The sequence below is a fragment of the Polyodon spathula genome, chromosome 4, assembly GCF_017654505.1.
Source record: "Polyodon spathula isolate WHYD16114869_AA chromosome 4, ASM1765450v1, whole genome shotgun sequence".
NCBI classification, from domain to species: domain Eukaryota; kingdom Metazoa; phylum Chordata; class Actinopteri; order Acipenseriformes; family Polyodontidae; genus Polyodon; species Polyodon spathula.
In genome coordinates this window covers 85,531,726-85,543,704 of record NC_054537.1, presented here as the reverse complement: position 1 = coordinate 85,543,704, position 11,979 = coordinate 85,531,726, and the positions used below count along the sequence as shown (strand labels likewise).

The 11,979-nt window shown below is 35.6% G+C and overlaps 1 protein-coding gene across 1 annotated transcript in view; it reads right to left on the bottom strand.

Annotated features, from left to right (window-relative positions):
* Nucleotides 1–242: 242 nt before the first annotated feature.
* Nucleotides 243–11,979, bottom strand: part of LOC121315014 (cyclin-dependent kinase 14) — a 233,186-nt gene continuing 221,449 nt past the window's right edge. Inside the window, exon 15 of the mRNA XM_041248848.1 lies at nucleotides 243–701. The gene's annotated coding sequence lies outside the window, so the exon portion shown is untranslated. The remainder of the gene's footprint in view (nucleotides 702–11,979) is intronic.

The following is an 11,979-nucleotide window of genomic DNA, read 5'->3' as shown; positions in this document are numbered from 1 at the left end:
TAATAAAGTGAAGGAAACATTTCCACATAGCTACAAACAACAATTAAAAACAAGTGGCCTCTGTACTTGTAGATCATTTCACATGTGGTCGCCATAGCAAACTGGGACTTGAGATTTTAGCCTCACTTTTGTTTGCTTCATTTATTAAGCTGTTTTGTTTTCTGAATTTACATTGATTTGTGATTTTACAAAAATGTTTGTACTACTTATTTATAAAAACAAGTAAGAAATGTAATTGTTGGTTTGTAAACAGGCATTAGAGACAGGTGGAATTGAGTCATGCTTGACTCAAAAGAGTATAACAGAATGTTATGGGCCTTTAAAAAACAGAACTATGGTAAACTTACATTCAAAACAATCTGTTTATGAGGGGAATTTTGCTTTAAAAACAATAGTGACTTGATGGCATCTGTATTTGAGAATGGCATTTGTCAAGCTGCTCAGGGTCTACAGCTGTTCCATTACATTCCTGCTAAGGGACTCTGCACCCTTTTCTTTTCCACACCTCTTGGGTTTTATACTTTTAGACTTGAGGGCTTGGTTTTCTGAATGTAGAGCAAGTGCTCCTTTCTTTGTGGCGATCGTCTTGGTTACAGGAACAGCTCTAGGTTTTTGCTTGGAAGTTATTTGATACAGAGCTGTTACATGGTGAAGAGAAGGCAGGTATGGTTTCTCTGAGGTCTGTTCAAGTTTAAATAGTCCTAGGGGGAAACAGAAATGCACTGTTGTAAAAGTTAAAACATGTATAGTTTTTCACAAACTTTAGATTCAGTCTTGCCACTTTATGATGCGTTACTGAAATATAATCTGTAGCAACAGCAATAGAGAATATACAAAGCAGTTAATTTAAGCTTCCATTGCAATTTAAATTGAACTCTCCGTGACCTGAAAAACCTGGACGTTTTTCAGTCACCTTTTCTTATGAAAAAAAGTTGTATGAAACAAAAAAATAAAGAGTTCAATGACACACTGTACTAAATAAATATTCTAGTTCAATTTCATGTTAAACTAATATTCAAAATACAGCCATTGTTACATTCTGTCTATACAACACTCCCCAATACAAGGTCACATGACATGACCAGCAGTTTCTGGCCCAAAATCGTTTTTTTTTTTTTTAATATTCATCCTACTGGGGTCTTAGATGGTTAGTACATGTGCTTTTTAACACTATCTTGTTATATTATCTTTACAGTTGTCCTGAGGATCACAAACTTGAAGGAAGCATGTCATACAAGCATTAAATAAATACAGAATGGAAGGTCCAGCAATTGGAAGCTGGTTCTTTCCATTCTAATACCTTTGAAAGCAATGAACTAGGCTTTCACAATGCAATATGCAATTGACGTCAATACAGAACCTCTGGTTTACATTAACTGTTAATTATTTTTATAAAAATACTGTTATTAAATCGAAGTATCAGAAGTTATTCCAGAAAATAATTGCAAACAATATAATTTCCACTAAATTAATCAGGGCAAGCTGATTCTATAGACCATGAATAAAATTCAATTGACAATCACTTTGACAACAATAGTTCATACTTAACATCTGTTTACCACCCTGATATAATCACCTGTTCAACATTAGCTACTTTGACAGAGAGAAAAGAAAATGTACTGCGCCACCCAAAACTTGAATAAAGTTGGCCCTTACTTTCTGTTGCCTGGCACTGATATATCAGTCTCATTTCAAGGAACCAGTGTGGTCCAGTGGTTAAAATCCAGGACTTGTAACCAGAAGGTCACTGGTTCAAATCCCACCTCTGCCCCTGCCTGACTCACTGTGTGACCCTGAGAAAGTCAATTAACCATCTTGTGCTCCATCCTTCAGATGAGATGTTAAAGCATGTCCTATTGTAAGTGACTGCATATAATGCACAGTTCACAACCTAGCCCTGTAAACTAATTTGTGATGGTGGCCCACTATGAAAGGTGCTATATAAACATATTATTTTATTCTTAAACAAAATTTCAAACAACATTTGATCACTAGCAAGAGGAGGAGATTAGACTCGTCAAGTTTGGTACATCTTAACCATCCATTTCCTTTTCTTGCATTGAATATGAAATTAAACTAAGACAGCACATATGATGACTTTTAATAAAGTAGAGGAAGTTGCCAGTATGTAATAATTGCCATCCTATTTCAGTATTTATGTTTGCTATCAGAATTCCAAGAAAACAGCCAGCCTGTTAAACCACACAGTACAGGCAACCCTATAGAATTACATCTCACAGGACCACAGAATGTAATAATGTATGGTATTTAACTTGTAAATAGTCAAAAGGTCTTCATACCCTGCTTATTTAGCATGGGAAATAGATATGCAGCAGAGTGCATATTGTGGACAGGTGGAGCTTCAGTACAGGTGACCTTTGAGTAAGGTTTGAAAGAAAATGTAACCTAATGTAATCAGCCTGTGGCGACTGAACTTTTACCATATATAAGCAACTTCTATTTGGCCATATAAAATGAAATTATTTTATTAGCCTAAGATCATTCTTTCAAGCAAAGTGAATACAGGCTGACGAGTACTACTAAAGATGTTCTTAACTGGTTTATCTCATATTTCATTCAGTTCAGGATTTTAAATTTGTTTTCTAAGGGTCACTTGTTGGTTCTCTCTTAGTTAGAACTCCCATCCATGTTTCTTTATGTGGACAATGCCGCTAGATATATTCCCAGTCCTCTGGGAAACAAAGGTCTTTCTAAAGAAACGTGGTATTCTCTACAATGAAATGTGTTTGTTGATAACATTTAAAAAAAAAAAAATCACATTAAACCCATTAAATTCCCTGTTATTTTCCTGAAGTCTCTCTGCTTAAGATGTTCATATATTAAAAATAGTACTTGCTTAATTCAGTACCAGTTATAACATTTTTTTTTTTTTTTTTTTTTTGTAAACTCACACTGTGGGTGCACGGAAAGCAAATATGCAAATATTACAATGCTTTGTATGAGGAACAATTGCAATTAAGTTTAATGTAAGGACTAAGCACAGCTTTAATATTTTAATAAATGGTTTTGTTTTTCTGCAGGTTATGCACACTATATTTTAACATTGATTTAATAAGTACTTTTATTTGACAATAATGTATAGGATTGCAATCTAATGCCATCAGTTCCCTCAATATATATGCTTCCATACACAAACTATCAAGCTTATAATGATACAATATCTAATATACTGAATATGTATAAAATAGTTTCCAAACCCATTACAGCGTTTCACCCAGAAACAAATGTATAGCAGGATTCCCTTCATCCAAAAATGACAATTATAAAAGTCACTAGAACTACAAATTTGCTATTCCTTTAGAAAAACACAGCTAATTTAAGATTAAGTTAAGATACTCTTATGGGATTGGGCAGGGTTTTGGTGAATAACCCTCTCAGAACTGTAATTCATAAAGGATTTAAATATGGTTCAAAATCAAATTAAGATTACTGTATAAATGTGTATGATTATGTATATGTTTGGGTGCTATAGTTCTATTGGTTTATATACAGTGTCGACAGAAATATTTTGCCAACTTTCTATGGCAGAATCAGACGTATTAAATGTTAAATAACTTGTCTATTCTTTTTACGATATATATATATATATATATATATATATATATATATATATATACATATATATTATATATTATATATATATATATATATAATATAATATTCTTTAAATAGACATTTTTCATTTTATTAAATTTTGTTTTTGAAGTAAAATTGTTGTAAATCCAGACAAACTAATACTTACAGTAAAGCAGACCAGATCACTTGTGCCAAACACAGTTAAACTAAAAAGAGAAAGTAAATTATATGCTGCAAATATATCATACAAATATGTATGCAAAGCTTAACATTATTAAACCTGGCTGGTCCTGAAAGTGTTGCCACAGATTTTAAGTAATGCGATCAGGCAGAAAAACTGCTTTTGAAGGCCTAACCCAGCAGGCTTTCGTGTTGACAAATGTTTGCGTCAAGCAAACCAAATAATATCCAGACAGCAAGTGCTGTTCTTCAGTCATTAACCTGGCCGTTTTGCCTTTGCAATTCACTCTGTGCTTTCATGCTAATGGTTCAAAGGTAACCCAAATATTTCAGCCACTGCCAGTTCTTACATCTACATTCATTTTTTTTTTTTTTTAAGTCAGATGAAAGGAATTTTAAGAGCTTGGAATATAATTTGGATTCATATTTTCCAAATGTAATTTGTTATTTTAAATTATTTTTTAAAAACATGTCAATCATTCCTTGATGTTTTTGTGAGTTTAAAGGTCATGAAGGTTGAACAACAATGGTTTTGGTAAGCACCATGTGCTGGTTTTGTGCAAGACTCATTTACATGAAAGCTATTTCTGGCTATTTTCACAACATTAACATACAATCTGAACTAAAAATGTGATTTTTATTTATTTATTAAAGCAAGTATTCATTATTTTGTGCAAATTAAAATCACTTTAAGTTTACAAGGACACCTTTTTATTGATCTAATTGTTTTAGATCAAAACATTGCTGCAGTTCAGAAAACTTTATTTCTCTGAAAAAAAAAATTGTTTTTCAAATAGCAGAAAGGTATCTATCTTGACTTATGCAGCTACAGTTTTAAAACAGTTTCATATTTTTATTTTCAAAGTGCTTGGGTTTTCGTTCTACATGGACTTGAATCTGTCTTGAATACTCAACCTTGTTCCACAATACTTGTATTTTTTAAAATGCAGCTTCCGTCAGCCTTCGATTTGATGGTGTTGACAGCTGCCCTCACCTGGATAGTATCTGATGACCTTTTCACAAATATGTAAACCAGATACATTCAAAAGATTCTCAACAACATGATAAATGTGTCAACAAATTGTTGAGACTTGCTACAATACGTAGGGTATAAAACTTTCATGAGACCAAGTTTCCGGTGGGTCTACTTTACTACATCAATCAATACAGTAAATAGCTGTACCCAAGAAACTTGGATTAAAAACAGCCTACGTGAGCATTACTTGGTATGGGGATTTTTCACTTTCAATCGTTGCCCCTCATTTATAATAGCGTACATCAGGTAATCATGAGTACAGTTTTTATTGGACTAATACCAGTTAAATTGTTGATATATGCAAATGGTATTGTCAAAGTAGAAGCTATGTCTAGAGATAGAAAAATCCAGCATACACAAGGAAATACATTTCCTTCTGCATGCTGGGCTTCAGGAATGATAGCAATGCATCAATGATAAGACTAATATAATGTGCAAGTACTTTCCTTCCTATTTAGTGTTCCCACACTTCCAGTGTAAAGACATAGAGATCTCACAAAAGCACTAGTGGACAAATAAATTAGTTCTATGGAAACCTGACAACAGGCCTTATAAACTGGGGGAAATCGTCAAAATTGTGTAAATTATAGATTAAATAAAGTCTGGCTGTGGTTTATGAGGCTCACACAAGCCGCACATTCAACAAACGTCTTCTCCTCAACCTGTACTATAAATGTTGTAATGTACTCACCTGTTCTAGTCTTATGTTTCATGCAACCTCCACCACCCACCATCATGCATCTAATTTTATACAGAAAATACTTTAGACTCCAGAAAGACCTCCAGCCTTTCTTGTTAATTCCCCTACTCAGCAATGAAAACCTGGACATTATCTCACCAGCTTGGTCGGGATATGATTTTGTGATGTTTCCCAGTCTCTACAGTAGCTTAACAATGATCAGTTTATTTCTCCCCAGTTTCTCAGTTTACCATATGAATAATGGATGGCCACATTGTAGAGTGGTACGTGTGTTGAAGCCAGTGTTGCTGAGCAGCACTCAGGTGTGGATCCATGGTCACTGGCATCACATGGGTAGCAAAGTTTACATTGTAATAAGCCAATATCAAACACTTAAAAACAATCAGGCTGCCAAAGAAGCTCTAAAAGAAACATTTGTGAACATAAAGTGCTATAAAAGCTAATGAGGTTTCTGAGACCATATACATTATACCCTTTCCCGGTACTGTGCATATGTTGGGTATATTTACGCATGGAAACTATCCCTCTCTATTTAAATGTATTTACTTCCATTGTAATCTTGTGCAATGCATACATTTGCAGCACCATTGAATTTGTAATATTCTGAAAACAAGTCACTGCTTACCGCCTTGTCCAAAGAGACACCCGCACTGCTCTGATCAGCCAGGGTGATGTTTAGTGCATACCAAAAGAACATGCAAGATACACAGTTGTATACTGTAATACTGTCAAAATCATATGTTTTGTATTACAAAAACACAAAGATTTGTTCCTTTTTCTCCCTCATTTCAGCTCTGTACATTGTTTTGAGAAAGCAGGTATTAGACTTCACTCCCTGAGGCAAACTGTTTTCTCAGTTATTTCCCAAAGAATGTACATAAGCCAAAACATCCGTTTTCTTTTCTTTTCCCTTTCATTCAGCATTTTGACTGGCTTGTGATGTTTTTGTTATTTGCACTCTATGCTGACATGGCACCCTTTGGTTTGTATTATAGCTCCTCTATTCGCCCCTTCACTTTGCCTCAATTTTGGCAATAAAAAGTTATGAGCCGTGGCATCACTTAGGATTTTTGTTTAGGGGCATGCCAGGGGGTACCATGCTGACGAGTCCTTCCTGAAGTAAAGAAATGTCTTTTTAAAAAAATATTCAAATACTTTTCAGTATTCAATAATTCATGAATAAGGATAGACTATATTGGCAGTAACTTTTACATGCACTATACTTTAGTGTGTAAGTGCTCTTCCCTAAGGCAGGTATTGAAATAATGAGTTACCACTGTAGACTTCCTGCAGGCAAAAGTATGATAATTAGACAATCAATGAAAGACTGCTAGTCGTAGTTAAAAAAAAAAAAAAAATATATATATATATTATATATATATATATATATATATATATATATATATATATATATATATATATATATATATTATATTATACACACATTTTAAAACAGACTAAAGTTAACTTGATGTATTTTATTCATCTTCCAATTTAGCAATGAAGCTCAAATTTAAAAGTTCTTTATCCCCCTTCTTGGAGCTTGATGTATGATCAGTAAAGACAATTTTGTCAGGGGCAATAGTCCAAAGAGGCTTTACATTGAATTATAATTCATGCTGACAAAAACCAAACATGAGTGAGGAAATGTGAGCATGAAACTTAGTAATGCAAACAGTATCATTAGTAATTGTAACACGGCTGCAGTCATGGTTGTTCGTTTGCCCCTTTATAAAACGAACCCAGGTCACAAAAACTGGAGGTTTAGTGCTTACGAGCACTTTTAATGAAAAATTAACAATAGCAAAATAAACACCTAGCTCCTTCGGAGCTCTAACTAAACATTTGTCAGGAACATAGTCTAATAATTTAATAAACCAGACAGCTAAGCTGTTTACTGGCTGAAGAAACATTTACATATTAAGCAAAAAGGCTTTACACAGTACCTTTTAGTACAATTGAACACACCATCAATCAGGCTCTCCACACAGCAGCCTCAAAGAGGCTGACTGCGCTCCTTTACTACCCTGCACCTGGCTCTAATTTACAATAATAGCCAGGTGCAGGTGATAATTAACAATACAATAATAATTAACAATAATTAACACACATTTTCACGTGTGTTTGAATATTAATCGTGAAAATAGTCCACAAAATTGCCCTTACTAAAATTTTGGCGGGAGGGACGATACAACGTTACATCTATTAATAAGGGGGGGGGGGGGGGGGGGGGGGGGGGGGGGGGGGGGGGGGGGGGGGGGGGGGGGGGGGGGGGGTACAGATTGGATAGTTGCCAAGAGTCTGCTAGACGATATGAAGCGATCCAAACTTACCCAACTATGAGTGGGGGGGTGTTTTGAACATCTTCCAGTAGAAATAGTAGGTTTAACTTGGGGAAATTTGCTATTCAATTCCAAGAACCTTCCAGAAATATTCTGGGGATTTGACTGCAGAACAACATGTGGAAACAAGATTAAAACTTATCAAACCGTAGCAGAGGACTGGACAGAAAAACCTTATTCCATGACCATGGTGTGATATGCTAATGCATTTAATTTAGAGGGTGTTCATCCAGTACCTTGCATGCTCACCCCAATATACTGCAAAGGTTAGTAGTTAGTGATTGCTTTTGGTTGAACCCTCAGCTTTTGGTTGCTTGTGTAGATAGAAGCTGTCCAGGCCAAAGCTTGACAATATTTTTGTTTTATGAAAAGGACTGGCTATGGAAGATTATAATGACAGAGATATTCAGTTTTCTGTTTTATTTGGTTAATGCCATCAAGTGTCTGTCAGTTCATATGGTCAATTGTGAGTTAAATTACAGTACTGACTCTGAATCAAGTGCAGTGGCATTGGATTGCTGCCATCTCTGTGATATCATCAGTTTAATAGAGTGTGTCTAAAGCAGCTTCGCCTACAAGTGCTATAATTAGTATGCTGCTTTAAAGAGACCGAAGCCTCATAGAGACACACATGAGTGTGCAGTGGATGTAAAAGTGTATGTGTAGAAAACAAAATGACAAGCCCTTCAGTTTTGGTTTTGAACTTGCCTTTACAATCCCATAACTTCTGGAAATGCTCACTGTAGGAAGCCAGGTCTCTATAGCATGGAATTAAGTGTGTAGGCTATGTATCAAGATTTTAGAGAATGCCACTGGAGTTATTCAGCATTGTGCATAAAGGAAGGTTGTTGCAACATGTTTGGTGTACTTTAGGTTAGTGTCTGGCCAAGTCTCTATGGCGAAACAGCTTTTTTATTCTGTTTAGGTTCAGCCTTCATGTTGGAGGAAATATAACTTCATGTGAAAATCCTACCTGATATGTAACCTAATGAAATGTGAAGTAGTAGTAGAGCACATCCTATATATATATATATATATATATATATATTATATATATATATATATATATATATATATATATATATATATATATATATATAGGGGTGGACACCACTGTGTTACTGTCCATCTCACGTAATTTGGGACGCGTCTGCGTTAGGAAACTAGTCTCCTTCAGACTATCTCCGACTGGGCAACTACAGAATTTATGCAAATGAAGAAGCAGGGTGGGTATCCTCTTGGGTGGGATGGGTTTGGGGTACAGGAATTGGGGGGTCTTTTTAGTGAGTTTCTTGTGTGGGGGACTGCTGCCAATTTTGCCCATCTGTAAGTAATATTTGGCAGATCTTTTCTATAGAAACTTCAATAAAGTGACTCAAGACTCCAAAACTAACAGAACTAGCATCTCCTAATGCGTTTCTGCTTTCCCAGCTCATTACACCATCGTAAAAATTTGAGTACAAATGCATTGCAGTATAAAGTGAACGGATGAATTGAGCTGAGGCTTTAATTAAGTGGAAAGATGAAGCCCCTGACCTTGATCCTACCCTGTACAGAGGAGCACAATGAAAGACAGGAAAAGGCAGAAAACGATTTCAAAACAGATATTTGTTTCTACACCAAACTGAAATGGATGTCCCTGAGTTCAAACTTTTAGTCTGGAGTTTAGTCTGGACTTTGTAGCAGTTTGTTTCCTATTGTGACACTCCCAATTGTGACAACAGAGGACACATTATGGGTTATGTAGAGGCTACCAAAAAGTAACTAAAAAAAAAGAGTGCTGGAAGGCAAATATTCCCACCAATGGAGGAAGTTCCTGTGATGCAGGATCAACACGTTTTCTGTTTATCCTACTCATAAATCTATACTGAGCCTTCCTGCTTAAACTGTTGATTAATTAGTATGTGGGTTTGATGTCTGAATGTATCCTTTGCTTTTGATTGTTTGGGAACTGAATAACAGTATTATTTTCTCTTAAAATAGTGTGCTTGTTTGCAAAGGACTGCTGCTGACTATATTTTTCTCTTGCTATCTTTCTATTAACAAGATTTTGGCCACATAAAGTAGTCTTCTGATTTAATAAATACATGCAACTGAAAACTGAAGAAAAAGTTATAATAATTGCCATGGTAATTCCACAGACACTAGATCGCACGCTATAATCTTTTGATTTTCCAATTGAAACAGGTGAAACTCAGTTGTAATGTGAGCGGGCCTTCGATTTACGGAAAATAAATTTGCCTTGGACCGCTCGCATGCTTCGGAATAAAGTACAGTGGAAACAGAACCTGTACTGTGTCCAACTGTTACTGTGGACTTTAAATGATGAAAGGCAAATTTTAGGTTCTGTTTACTTTAAGCATCATAATACAAATAAATTTGGTCAGAAAGAGAAGGAAAGTTTGCTACAAAGACCGGCTTTGTCAAGATGACCAGGGACATTTTTTTCAGTATAGAGTAACATTGCAGTATTGCTCACACTAAAGAATTATGAGTGGGTGTGCAGTAACATTGACTTTCATTGTAATGGTATAACTTTAAAGAAAGTCAAGTTAATTATCAGACCCACCAATCAAGAATCTTCATTGCAGGAAACTATTGTACCACACACTATTACTTAATATGTTTTTTATACCTGATAAAATTCTTTCATAAATCTTACTTGTCCTCTTTTGTCCGGCCTACAATGTGAACCTAATGATTTTTTTTTTTAAAACCTCACATCTGGTACTGTTCTAGGTAAAAGAAATATCTCAGTTTGCTGGTTGGTTATGTACAGCAAAGAAGGCATTGAATGGGTGGGGACAATTTCACTCTCCATGTGAAATGACTAGCAAGTGCAACTCTTTAACCCAGTGGTACCAGATATCAGGTTCTTAAATGAAAATATGCTTGCTTAAAACATAGACTTCTTGAATGAATGTGTTCGGTGTGGGTCTTTTCTAGAATTATTTTGTTATCTACAATTACTTTAAGTAGATATTTCATGAGTCAATGTCATTAAGCATTGAACCATGTGGCATGTTTTGTAATCAACTGTATTGTATTGTGTTGTAAAGAGCCATGATATTGGGTGTCCTGTTAGAGCATCTGTATTCCAGACTACTGCAACTGGAAATGGGAAAGCAAGGACCACTACTGTAGGTCTCAAAGAAATGCCTGACTGTTGGTTGATCTATGTGCAGTGGGGAGCTGAAACAAATACAATAAGCCACACTAAAACACTGTGATGCCTGCACACAAATTTAAAGTGTAAAATATTCCTGTCCTAATACTATAAACAACAGCTGAATATAACTTGCACATCCATTATGAAGAAAGATATTAACAGTATAAATTACTCTTACAGGCTTTTTCATGTGGTTGTACTTTGTATCTAGGGATAATTCCATGAATTTTGTTTTATGTTTAAAAAACAAAACAAAATGTAAATAAAATGAATCATAAATATGGCCTGGAAAATGTCAGACAGACTGTGACAGAGATCGAATGATTCTTAATGTTAGCTCTCCTTCCTGACCTGAAAGGGCGCAGTGTAAAGGGAACACAGTGCCCTGGAAAGGGGACAGAGCTACGGTACACTAAATCATTGACCCGGGCGGGAAAAACTGTGGCATCCGCTGATTGGAGGAGAGGGTGCACTAGTTAACCAAGGGGTCATGGTTGACGGTATATATCAGGGAGACGTAGTGATTTGATCTGTTCCATGGTGAATGGTTAACAACACTGCACTTTGTTTGCACTAAAGAACTGTATTCACTACGAGCACTAGAGCACACACTGTGGACTGGTGTTTGTGTCTGTCTATGTGTTACGTGTGGGTGAACTGAAACAGGACTTTTATTATTTCAGGGCAAACCCACGGATTACAAATAGGCAATACACACCACTGTATTGCTTCATTACCATTGTTATTATTTACTGTTGTTTTGCCATCAGGCCATTGGATTTAAAAACCATTAAATAACATTGCAGCTGGGTTATCGTTGTCTGTCTGTTTATTAATCACTGCTGCATTACTTTCACCTGCACACAGTTAACCACTTTGCCACACTGACTTACTTGAACTTAAGTCTATAGACTCCAGATGTTCACATAGCCAAAACACAGAGGGGGGCAAGAAA